The sequence below is a fragment of the Calonectris borealis genome, chromosome 3 (genome assembly GCF_964195595.1).
Source record: "Calonectris borealis chromosome 3, bCalBor7.hap1.2, whole genome shotgun sequence".
Taxonomy (NCBI): Eukaryota; Metazoa; Chordata; class Aves; order Procellariiformes; family Procellariidae; genus Calonectris; species Calonectris borealis.
In genome coordinates, this window is record NC_134314.1 from 119853144 (window position 1) to 119866412 (window position 13269).

Here is a 13269-nt window from a genome sequence, read left to right on the forward strand (position 1 = left end):
TCTTAGAGCTGCCCTCGTAGGTTACTGGATAGTTAATCAAAGCTGAGGCTTAACATTTCAAATCCAGCTGTTTACAGCAGCAAATGCTAGCGGGTCACTAAATGCACTTAGCCTAGGTTTAATATGCCTTAAAGCAATTCTCTTTGATTGTGGAGGAACCAGTTCTCAAGTTAGCATTTATCTTCTGCTTATCATTGCTTTCCTTAGACTTTGAGCTAGATTTACAGATTTATAGTGCTCTCACAAAGTGCCCGGCAGGTTTGCAGCAAACAAGGGTATATTCTAATACGTTACTGTGGAGGAAGAGGGGCAAATCTTCAGGCGGTGTAAAGCCACTATTGATTTGCTCTGTTTGCAAAGCTACATAGTAGTCTGTCTACTCTTGCTGAGGCTTAGCTTGATCACCTTTTAGCTACACTTCTTGAGGAGATAGGTTAACACTTCTGTTGCTGTGCAGAAATACTCTCTATCATTTCCTGGGGGAAAAAACAACAGTGTGTCAGTCCTCCTATGTTTTTTTGTGTTTTTATAACTTTGCCTTGCAATGTATTGCTAACCAGTTCCTGCTGATATTATTCCTGTACAGCTAAAAACATAGCATGAAAGCCAGAGATAACGATACAAATCCTTTCTTGCTTTTTGACATCTATGATATGAAATGTCATGCTGCTCCCTGTTCAGCTGGTAATGCTTCAGATTATTGGAGTGAGAAGCTGTAAGATAGATCCTTGATAATGCATGTGTGTGAATTTAACGGTTATGAGTAGAATAACCTTGATCCAAAAGGAGTGACAACCTTGTCTTGATTTATAACAAGTAGTTATGTTACCAGAGGTTTAATTGGCTTTGAACATTCTTCTTTATATATGTATTGTATTGCGTTAGCTCCTGTACTCTTCATAGAGAAATTGTCAGGATTTCTTCGAATAAAGATCAAGTTATCTCCAAAATAGGTAGTTGGCTCTATTTAAGTCTCAGCATTTATCTCGCATTGAAACATCTGGTACAGATGTTTGATGACTGCTCAATGTTTATTTCCTTAAATAAAGGAAGGTTGTATAGATTCAGAAGGCAGTCATGTAGACCAATTAAGTTTTGTTAGCACTGTTCTGACCTTTCTCTGAAGAAATCTCACTTTTCAGAAATTCTAGCATCTTGTTTACCCAAAATACTGTAGATAGCATAAGCAGTGTAAAGTTAGAGGGATTATATTCCTTAGTAATGAAGAAAACTTAATGAAAGAGAGCATTGAAACAAGCCATTTGCACTATGGCAGCAAATCTGTTAACATTGAGTTTTGCAAGCATCAGAAGGCACCTGACTGTACTACTGTTGCATGGCAGCTTGAATGCTCAGTGACCTCTAGTTTTAAGTGGACTTACAATTTTAAAAGCCAAAATAATTTCACTGGACTAAACAGGCTATGCTTTAAAGCAAAATGTTATTGCCTATCTCGCCATATCTTCACAATTGAAAACAGCTTATGGCTTCCACGTTCTCATGCCCTTTTCTTTAATTCTGCATGAAGAGTATGTTGAGAGGAGTAGCAATAACAGGAGAATATCTTGGGCTCCTGGGATAAGAGGCGAGAAGCTGTTATTAATCTCTCTTAATAGCTGTATTTTCAAAGTTCTCATTTGTTGAAGTTCAGTGAATGACAAATTGCTTTAAAATGGTAGAAAACAATTAGAAATGCAATCTATATTAAAATAAATAACTGGTGATAGATGATTTCATTGCTCTGTTCTTACACTCTAAAGTTATGGTATAGATTTTATAACCTTATTAAAATTGAAAGGACCAAGTAGCACGTTTAGAGTTTAGATTTGCGTACTGTTCTATGTTACCTGAAAATAAAATCAAAGATCAAGCCCATAACAGAGATACTTCATTTCATTTGAGTTACTGGCTGCACTTCAGACAAGCTCACATTGCAATTTCCATCCCTTCTGAACAGCAGTTTTTCTTGGCAAGAGGAATTTGAAGTTGCTGGTTAGGTTTTTAACTTTGCTTTCCACCACCAGACAGGTTTAGTAGGGCTGAAAATCTGTGCTTGCTGTCTTCTGTGAGGTGCAGGGAGGAGCAGGGAAGGAATAGCTGGGAAGTTACTGGAGGATCGTGGTTTTGTGGGGAGGCCTAAGGTGTGCCCCCAGATTTCTTAAATCTTGTAATGATCAGCATGTCAGAGGCTTGTATTCGTGAGTCTGTTGATGGAAGATCATTAAGGGCAAGTGCATCCCTCAATTTCCTGCGTAACCACAGAAGAGCCTCAGTAATACTTGCTTCTAATTCAAAAGTTCTCTAAGCCAGAGTACATCTGGCAGAAAGGTTTCTGGTATACCGAAGTAATTTCAAACACTGTAGAAGTGTACTGAAAACATAGCTGACCTACTTTTTAACTAGCTAGCTCTGAAATAAGCAGATGTCTTCGTATTTAATTTTCTTTATCCATTCTGCAACACAGGTTCCTAAGGATGACTGGCCAGTATTCGTATTTGAATAGTTTAATGTTTAACATTTCAGCTTTCTGTTACATGTTTTCTCACTTTCCCTTTTAAGTAACTGATATATGCTTTCTCCTTACTGCCAACATATTGGTGTATCTTACTGGTTATTAGTTGTAAGGTCGTCTTGCACGTTTTTATGTATCTTCACCTTTTTTTGCTCTTCTCTATCTGTCTCGCAGTTGGCACCATCTGTATCATACTGCACAAAAGTCTGTCTCAGAGATGGGTGCTGAAGACATGCAGTGCAGAAATCCAAATTAGCTTCCACGCTGTTCACTTTGCAGCCTTGGGGCAGGGGACCTTGCCCGACAGGGATTTTATTCAGCACAGAGACATCAAGTGATAGCATTGGTTATTGCAGTTGTTGCACATCAGCAAGAGGGCAGTCCTGAGTTTTCTGAGCCTTCTTGGCTTCTTTGGAAAACAGATTTATCTGCAATATAAAAGAAAATATTGGAGCTTAGCTAGATCTTCAGAGGCAAAGGGCACAAGTCTTCCTTATTCTGCAGTTATTTAAGAATGTTTGGGATTTATTGGTAATGCAGGTGAGTTACAGAACATTGCTTTTCAATAGTGCTTGTGTTGCCAGTAACTCCGTCATACGCCAGAACTGCAGAAAAGCAGTTATTGTGACTGTGGTAATGCTTCAACGACAAGCTACAGGTGAAATAAAACTGCAGGCAATCTGTCTATAGAAGTGTTATTTATATGAACATCCTTGACTGTACTTTAAAAGCTGCTTTTCTTCTGATGTGGAAAATTTTAAGGGATGTGCAGATGGGATCTTCTCACAGCTGGATGTAGGCGTAGCACACTGTGTTAGCATTTCTGGCCCCTGTGCAGTCTGCAGAACAGCTCCTGTGTCCTAGGGCAGGGCACAGCTGCAGTCGCGGTGTCTCCTGCGAGCTGTGACTCTGCCTGGCTGACATGCCCTGCGGTAGGGACCCAAGGAGTCCAGCGTCCTGGCCGAGGAAGGATATGGGCACTTGGAGGCTGTGCAGATGCATCACCTCACTATACGGGGGTCTGTGAACCTCTCCTAAGCCTTTTCCACTTGGCTGACTGGAGCATGCAAACATTTCATGCTCCAAAACACTAGTTTTGTGACAAAACTCATGAAAATAGGAAGAATTTGCTTTGTTCTCTTACCTAATATGTATTTGGTTGCAAGCCTGTATTTTCACCATTCACTTGTTCTGCTGCTTTATAATTGTCATGATCGGTGAAGCTGACTGAACTGGATTGCTTGTGCCTTATGCATGGGAAGCCCTACAAATTACTACCTGGCTTTGAAATTGAAGGGGTAATAAATTTATGAAAAACGGTTCTTGTAGTTTAAGATGGTTAATGTTGTTGGACATATGATTCACCAGTATTCCCTGTTTTCTGCTAGGCTCTGTGAATTTAACTGGGTTTATGGGATGTGGCTATGCAGTGAGAACAGTGGCTGTAAGAAATGGAAATCCAATCTGTAAATAACTTTTCTTAAAAATCTCCTTTTCCACACTTGACTTCTATGACTGTCTATACTCACTAGTTCAGTTACTGCTGATGGGATTATGAGATGTTACTGGGAGAAAACCTGCTATTTAAGAGGGCAGCAGTGCTGTTAGGCGGCAGCCACGGCAGCATTGTAATTTGGGATTTGTTAGTGCTGTTGGAGCAGCAGACCACCTGCCTCAGAGGCAGGACGTAGATGGTTTCTCTCCTCTCTCCCTTCCTGTCAGAGCGCTCAGGCATTGGCCTCTGTTCTGGCAATTCTAACCTGATGTGATTTCCAACTGCTGCCAAGTGTATGCTGCAAAACTTGTGAAGAATGAATTGCTGGTTTTAGTTTCCTAGTCAAATAAATGATCCTGTGGCTGTAGAAATGTGAGGTTTTAATCAGTGAGGAAAATATGTATAACAGTGAAAACGGTGATAGTTTAGTACTCATAACTTTAGAAATCATTTTGGCCTGACCTGGTAATAGTAGTTTATCTATTCAATCATAAGTTTAAAAAAAAAACAAAATAAAATCCATGCTGGCTGCAACGTTCAAATTGGACTTCTCATATAATTATTCTGAAAATTGTCTAAATAGTCTAAAAGCTGAAGGCTTCTGAATAGAATATACTTAATTATATGAAGATGCATTATTTAGCAGATATTCTGAGAGTTTATTCGCCACCTTTCTTGTCTCCAAAGAATTGTGCAGAAGAGACAAGCTAGTATCCAATGTTTGCTCCTCTTTAATCCATGTAGTTGTTGTATATTGGTGGTGGATATTTTGTTTCCATTCTGAAAACATCCAAAATGAACGGATCATCCCACTAATTCATGTTCATAATAAAGCAGTGACTGAGACACATTTCTTCATGGTCATCCCCTAACTGCTGCTCTGCTTTTACTTATCTACTCCTGCAGCTGTAAGATAACTTTCCAAGCACTTTGCTTGAGCTAATCTAGAGTGTATATGGACCAAGCGATGATATACAGTGCTTTTACAGCCTGCCAGACCTGAACAGATCACGCTTTGGCACAGGTTCCATCAGGGCTGACAAGCCCCCTCCAAACATGCTCAGAAGAAGTAGCCCAGACAGTGAATTGGTCCTGAATGGCGATACGCCCTCCGCATGTGCTCAGCTCTCGGCAGTCATTGCAGCATTGGTTGGGTTTATGACATTCTTCCTTGCCGAAAAGGTAATAGGAAACGAGGTGGGATTTCTAGTATAGTCACGTTAGTGCTGGGCCTGAGCCATGAGGACTGGTGCTGTATGTGTAGGCTGAGAGCTGGATCCGAGGAGAGGGGCTGAGAGCACAGAGGATATAAAACTGAGAAAACAGTCTTTAGAAATATCCCCAACTATTAGACAATCAAAAATTAACATTTCTTATGCATATGGTAATGTGACTTTGTTTTCCCAAAGGAGACTGAATTTCAGCACTTCATATCTGCCCAGCCTGCTCTTTTGTAATGATCTGATTGCTGTTAATTACTTGTGACTGTCACGAGGGGCATGGATATGAATAACTATAACCTGTGCATTTTGTCATTTGGAAAAGATAATCTCTTTATCTTTGAGGGCAGAAGAGCAGCTTAAATTTTCACATAATTAGATATTCAGAAGCAGAGAGCCTTAAAGTTATGTCTGTGCCAGACTAATTGGGATTTGTGTTTTGAGATTTGTATATATTTTGCATGCAAGCATTTGCATTAAACAGAGCTAGCTGTTTAATGAGGGAGACAGGGAGGAATTACTGAGTTTCCTGCGGGTTTTCTTTTTTTAGGGGGAGGGAAAAAAAACACCACCTTTCAAATACAACCTTTATTCTTCTCCCTCACCCATTTTAATTTAAACAAGTGAAATCTCGAGCTTTCATAATTGTATTTAGGATTCTTCCATGGGTGGTGGAGGGGTCATATTGAGTAGCTTTCCCTGAATAAATCCTAGAAATACACCTGCTGAAATGCTCCAAGTTACTGGGCTGTCACTGTGCCCCAGAGATTGTTGCCAGCCAAATCCTGTATGCTGGTGAGCTGCTTCAGCAAAGCACAGAATGCCCTTCGTCAACCCTGACTTTGTCTGACAGATGAGACATTCCAGCTCTTGCCTGTCAGAAGCTCAGACATGAGGATTTCCCAAACAGCACAGACTGCCGTGCTGCACTTTTGGTCTTAAAAACAGTATTTTTTTTTTTCTTAGGTAGAATGAGAGTATTTAAAGAAAGAATTCTCAGCCCTGAGGAAACTCTTCTTCCTGGGAGTGCCTTTCCTATGCTAGGAAAATTCAGTGGCACAACATAACTGTTGGTGGCTTTCTAATCATTAACAAAACGTTGATTTAAAAAAATGTGTATTTTTGGTGCTACAGGCACCAAATATTGTTACATGCAATATATATTTTTTTTTAAATTTTTTGTTTTTTATTTCCACAGTTGTTTTTCTCTTCAGTTACTGCCTTGTATTGTCACTAATAAGGATAGATCGGAAGGAGTGTATCCTAAGCTTTCATCTGGATATACAGGGTGCTTGCGTGCAACACGCTGAAACGCCCTGATCTGAAACTCTTACAGTTTGGAATGATTAAGCTTAGAATGATGCATGTGCTTCATTGTAGCTGTCATGCTATTTCCGAGATTTTCGGTCTCAATGTCCTTTTATTACGACTGATATAATGCGGTTTCTTTCACTGTGCAATTAATGCCTTTTTATCATCATGCCAAAGGAGTTACCCCAGAATGATTCTGAGAATATTTAAGCTTATTTTATAGAAGTGTTTGTCTTCTCTGCAATTCATGACTGTGATACACACATGAACTGCAGGAGAAGTTGCCTCCTGCATTTAGATGAAGACAGCTTATACCCTCTGCTCAGCCATTACTTTTTTAGACTCAAGCTGAATGATGGATGCATGGGGAGGGTGGGAAGGCAGAGAGAAAGTTGGAACTCAGGAAATAAATATAGGTTAAAAGTAGTTTCATTTCTCAGTAGACATTTTTATTAACCACACTGCAGGATTTTTGACAGCCTGGAGTTCATTGCACAGGAGAAGTCTTGAGTTACAACTCGACAAACCTGTTATTGAAAAGCGGGGCCAGGGAGTCTTACTCTTTTGGTAAAGTCTTTCTGTGCCATCCATATGTGGTAAAAAGCAAACTAGATAAATTCTGGGTAGAAAAGACGAGGGCAAGACCTGCTGTTGAACTCTTCAGCTGCCATTACAGCTACTTTGTGAGAGACCAGTCTTGATCATTTAGAAGGTTGTGCTGAAGAAGGGCAAACCTTGGTGTTTGGTTTTTTTTCTGGCAGAGGCAGGCTGTGTGAGCTTGTGTTTTTCCCCAGCCCCCCCCCCATTAAATAGCTGCTGCAATGTGAAAAAACCCCTCAGGGCAGGAGCTGTTCTACTGCAGAGGCAGGAAGGCTGGTGGTTTCTGGGTTGCAGCCTCAGGATGGGGCAGTGACAGTGTGCAGTAGAAGGTTGGATGCCCTCTCTTGGCAGGCCTGTCTGTGTTTTATAAATACAGAGTCTGAAGTGACAGCTTAGGTATTCTGGTTTTTTTGTGGTATGTTCTTTCATTGGCTTTAAAAACTAGGTGGCGTTTTTGCAAACTGAGTAGCACCGAGTGTGGGAACACATTTGTTTGTCTCTTCAGCGAGGGTTAACTGCTACCTGGGCCGACATGCTTTTTGGAGAGATACCCATCCTCGCTCCAGGCCGAAGCATGATGGACTGCCATTATGGGCCCATATGATACTGGCCATATGCTTTCTCATAGCTTTGAGCCCATGGAGAGTACAGCTGTAATGTGCATGTTGTCCCTTGAGGCAGATTTGCTGCTCTCCTTGAGGTCAGTGCAAACATACTTCTGCAGGCGCAGGATAATCAGCAGCAAAGATGTAGGTGAAATAAGTATTGTAGGGAGTGAGGCAACACCGTTTATTCCACCAGTTGGTGGCTTTGTCTTTTCTGGATGTACCAGTTGCTCCAGTAAAAGAACATTGCTGCTTCTAGAATCCTGCTTGTGAAGTGCAGGAGACAATTTTAAATAACCATTGCAAGTTTCAGAAGGTTTTTAAAAATATGATATACTATATATGAATGAGACATGGCAAACTTCAGTGCAGGCCACATGTATTGCACAGTCCCAATTACCCAGTCTAGTATTTTTTTCTCCCATAAATTATCTGTTTTTGCATTATCTCTCAAGTATGCTGCATGATCATATAATTGCATACAGTGAGATACCAATTAGTAGTAATGCTACAGCAGACCTTTACAATTCAATTTGACATGCATTTTTCTACTGTACACATTAATTACTGGTGTTGTATTTCTCAGTAACACCTCCACTGTCTAAGTGACAGCAGTACAACTCACCAGTTTGATATTTTGTTGTATCTGTACAGAAGAACTGCTGGAAAAGACAACCTATCATTTTAAAATCAGCATTGGGGAGTTCCTGCTGCATGCAAAGTTACAGCAGAAGCACTGGAAAGAGCAACGCAGCTGGAAGCAGGTGCATAGCAAACATCGAATGCCAAGCAGTCACTCAAGAAACAGTTGTGGGGAGCACTGAAACAACATACTTTGCAGGTAGGAATACCTATTGGCATGTTCTTTGAAAAGAAGGTAAGACTGGTAGGGGGTTTTTCCCATTAATTATAAGCTAATAATTTATTGTACCCTTAAGTGTTTTTCTTTCCAGTGAAGAATGCAAGCATGTTGTCTAATGAGTAATGATGGGGTTCAATGGTGTGTTCACACTGTTCTATAAAAAATTGCTCAAATCTCAACAAAAAAATTATAATTTCCAGTTCTTTAGTCCAAAACGCTTGCTACTTCTCATTTACTGGAGGCTTTTGAAAGTGTGAATGTTCTTTATACGTGATATTGAAATGTGCTGAAACAGGTAGGTTTTTTTCCCCAGTTACTTTGTAATTACAGTTGCTAAAGTAGTAGTGGTAGACATCGTGTCAATGTCAATCTGTTTGACATCAGTCATGCATTTTTAAGGCTGATAATATTGAAAGGAGGAAATCTGTAAGATGTTTATCAAAGAAGCACAATCCAAACTTTTGATCCAACCTCATTTCAGCCAACGTGAATCATTGCAAGTAATACATATAATGTATAAAAGTGGATATGAGAGGCTACATGTTCTCAGGCTTTATTTGTACATCAAAAGGGTAAATAAACGCCTCTTCTGTGTGCTGGCTGCAGGGTGAATATATTTTATGCAAGGGCTTCGAAATTTGTGCTTCTGACCAGAGGCTGTACCTTTTTTTCTTTCCAAGACTTTATATTTTATATTGTGAATTATCAGATAGCTTGATTGAAGTTATTTCTACTTCTGAGTGAAAGAATGATGGTTTTAGTAAAAGGTTTGAGGATCTAGTTGTGAGGAGAGTACACATATAGAAATACTGCTTACACCTTTTTTAATGAACATCTGTGTGAACAAAATCATTCCTTCTATGTGTTTCTAGCAGCACATGGATTGTATCAAAGTGGATGGTTATGGATGTTGTTCATACATTTTAAGTGTTTCTTAGAGGTGAGAGAAGGTGCAGAACAGCTTCTATTGGTCTTCCTGTGGCTCTTCAACACTGTATCTAAGATGACCTCTGCAAATTAGGTTAAAAGCAGCATGCTTTGAACAGGGGATTGGTCTGGTGTCCCTTCCAACCTAAATTATCCTATGATTCTTATATTTATGTGAAATTCCATTATATCTAAAGCTGCCTCATCACTTATTCACCTTTCTAGCTGCCACTTCATTCCATCCTGCAATTGTACCATGGCATAATTTCTTAAATATTTGGATAGGATACAAAGGAAGCAAGTAAATTCACGCTGTAGTGCTCAAGTGTTGTAACCTAGTACATGCCTGTGTTGTCTTTGTGTCACATGTTCCATGAAGTAATGGTGCTTGTGTGATGTAGGAAGGTTTCTTTTTTCAGATTGCATGTTTGCTTTTGTCAGATTGAACCATAGCACCCTGCTCACTGAAAATGTACACTTGTGGGCCTTGATTCATGTCCCTGAAGCTTAGCTCCCCATTCTGCAAACAGAAAACTGAGAACGTGGAGGCAGACTTTGCTACATGTTAATGTAAGAACTGTGCTGAAGTGCTGTAAAAAGTGCTGAAGTGTGGTAACAAAGCTAGCCAAGTTTAGGATTAGTATCTCTTTTTCTAATACATCTTGTAACCCAGCCAAACACAGCATTTTCTGAGGGGGAAAAAATATACTGATGAATACAGCCTTCAAACCTGTGAGACACCCTGACTCCTGGAGCAAGTGCTAATTCTGCTTTAACCGCAGCCGGAAGGTACTGTACTGAGTGACAGAGCATTCTGTCATCTTAGTTCCTGGATCCATGTACGTCCTCTGGGAAAATGAGCAGATCATCTCACTCTTGTTTCGGCTGTCATCCCTTTCTGATTTGGTTGGGATGTGCATGGGGATTATGCTCAAATATACTTAAGACTGTCAGTGTAGGATGCTGTAGGATAACTTATACGTCGCTATCAGGATGAGCTCATGTGGACCCTTTTATTCCGCCTCTTGCAAGCTGCACGTTACAATGGCTAGCTTATTTCTGACATCTGCTCCAGCTCCCATACCTCAATACTGTATTGACATCTACAGCATAAACAAATCTTCGTTGCTGTTGTTTTTGATGACATAGCAGAAAGAGGCCCTGGCATCCGATGGAGCTTTTACATGTAAGACAAATAAGAGTTGCTGTACAAAAGAGCTGTGACTTTACTTTAAAAGGAATAATAAAGGGGGGAAAAAAAAAAACCAAACAAAAAACACTCAAAAAAGTCATATGCAGACTGCCAGTGCTTTTCCACTTGCTTCTCGGGGGACAAGCTTGCCTCCTCCCCTTGTTCAAGTCACCCACCTTAACATCAGCTAGAGTCAATATTAGGATACACGGATGACAGCTCTGTAATGACACTGAATCTATTAGTTCTCTGCAGGGTTTCCTGGCAGGCGGTATCATGCTACATTAAGAAACTTCCTGTGACTTTAATGAGAAATCACCAAATTGTTTATTTGCTATGGCTTTTCTTTCATTACTCTGAATAGAATGTATGGTTTCATAGAAATGTGTTCTTTATGTTCATTCTTAGTCTTATGCATTCCTGTTTTAAAAACAAACAAAACAACAACAAAACCCCAAAAGCCCCAGCCAAAACCCAACCAAAACTAAAAAACCACTGCGTACAAAGTAAATCAAAGGAGGATATAATACTGATTTATGTAAGAGAAAAGGAAAAAAAAAATTACAGAACAGCACAGAACAGGCACCACAGAAAAGAAAGATAAAGAAAATTAGAAAAATACTGGTCTTTTAATGAGTTGGGTAGTACTGAAGCAGATGAGGGACTGTGCAGGTAAAGCTGACTAAGTTACTTGATAGCAGTGGATAGGATAGAACATGTAATAAAACTAACACGCCTTGAGTCCCTCTCGGTTAAGCTTTGTACTGCAAAGCAACAGAGTTGAACTGGCATAAATTAGCATGAGACAGAAGGTGTCACTGGTTGGAAGGGCTTTCCGTTCTAATTGTGTGTGCTGCTCTGCTTACGTCGCTTGGGAGTAAACTCAGTTATAAAATATGTGATATTTCATAATTACCCTTTCTGCCAGAGGAACAGCTCTGGTCCCTGCAGGCTCAGTGTGTTTTTGGGGCTGTCACGACTGGGGTTATCTGCCCCAGCATTTTCTCTTGGGAATAAGGCATGGCCATTAGATGTTTCTCTCTGCACCTACTGGCAGGCTTCTGCCAAGCGTTGACAGTACGCTTGCTCTCTTCAGTAGTATGGGCTTGCTAAAATGCTCACTGGATGTGGGGAAACTTCTGAAAGCTGGCTACAGCTTGGGATGGAACTGTTCCATTTAATCCTTTACTCAAGTGATAAGACAAATGATTTTTACGATTAATTCTTTAAGCAAATAGATTCGTTACTCTCCTCCAAGGAGATTCTATAGAAACCCTACTTCAATTATGACATTTAGTGTCAAAAAGCATGGCTTGTAGGGCCATAGCATACTTTATAAAGATAGGACCATGACCCATAAGTCTACAAATACTGCATTTTTCATTGCTGAACACCTCCCCTTTCTAATAGCTTTGCCAAAACTCAGGTTTTCCCTAGTTCTGCTGTCAATTCTTACACATAGATCAAGATTACACTACAGTTCTTAAAACATTCAGGCAACTCAGCTGTCTTCCTGATCAAAAAACCCAAGCAGGACAGACAGCTATAGGCTGACCAGTTTTATTTTTATTCAGCCCTGCAGCTGTTATCTCTTCGTATACATAGGTGATAGAAATAGATGTAGACACTTGGGGGGATTTTGCTCTTATTTGCCTGTGTGCATATGACATCTGATTCTCATGCCGTAGGGACTCTGTGCTACTGTAGTAGTATAAAGGGTCTTTAAATATTACTGCCTCATTTTGATGGATTACCATAAAAAGACTTGAGTGTAAAGAAGAATCCATTTTGTTGTGATTTTAGTGGGAATTAAGTCACTGTAAATTCATGGTAATCTTGTTCTTCTCTTCAAATTTGTGTAGTCGTTAAGAGGGGATTTTTTTTTTTTTTTACTTTCTAGAATGGACTCTCAGAGCCTCCACAGTAGGAGCCCAGGTGCTAGAGTGCTGTGCCATTCACTGGGCCTGTGCAGTTCTCGGGGAGATTAATTTTCTAGCAGAAAGGGCAGGAAAATAGTGAGATCAAATTTTGGAAGTTCCTTGTGGCGATCATCTTCTGTCTGTTGCCTCTCTAGGCATCCAGAGTCTGTGTTCATAATCGAATATGCCTTGTCTTGCAGAGGAGAAGATAGGAAAGGGTTTGCAATGGTGTTAGAATTACCACTTGAATGGCTTTGAGTGGTCTCAAGTGTCATAGAATTTCTTCCCAATCTAGTTCTCTGTTGGTTGTGGTAAGGACCAGTGTTTGGCTCTCAGGATGCTATTGAGAATAAGAGTGGTCACAGCTAAGTTGAAGGAATTTAATCAGGATAAGTGAAAGAATCCTTCAGACTGGCTTGCAAAATATAGGATGAGAAAGAAACCAGCTGAGGTTTACTTCTATTTGGATAAAAGGTGTCACCCCCACAAGCAGACTAAAAGTTGAATAAAAACAAGGCAAGGAAATGTTGGTATCAGATGGCTATCGGTAGTTAGCTGCACCTTTCAGTGTCTGTAGAAGGTGCTTCTGTACATGGTTAGAATCAGCCTTTATTTTCAGTGAAAAT

At 40.1% G+C, this 13269-nt stretch overlaps 1 long non-coding RNA gene across 1 annotated transcript in view; it reads left to right on the forward strand.

Moving 5' to 3' along the window:
• Positions 1 to 13269, forward strand: part of LOC142081105 (uncharacterized) — a 61915-nt gene that overhangs the window by 8778 nt on the left and 39868 nt on the right. The window contains exon 2 of the long non-coding RNA XR_012673238.1: positions 8398 to 8584. This is a non-coding gene — a long non-coding RNA (uncharacterized LOC142081105). The remainder of the gene's footprint in view (positions 1 to 8397; positions 8585 to 13269) is intronic.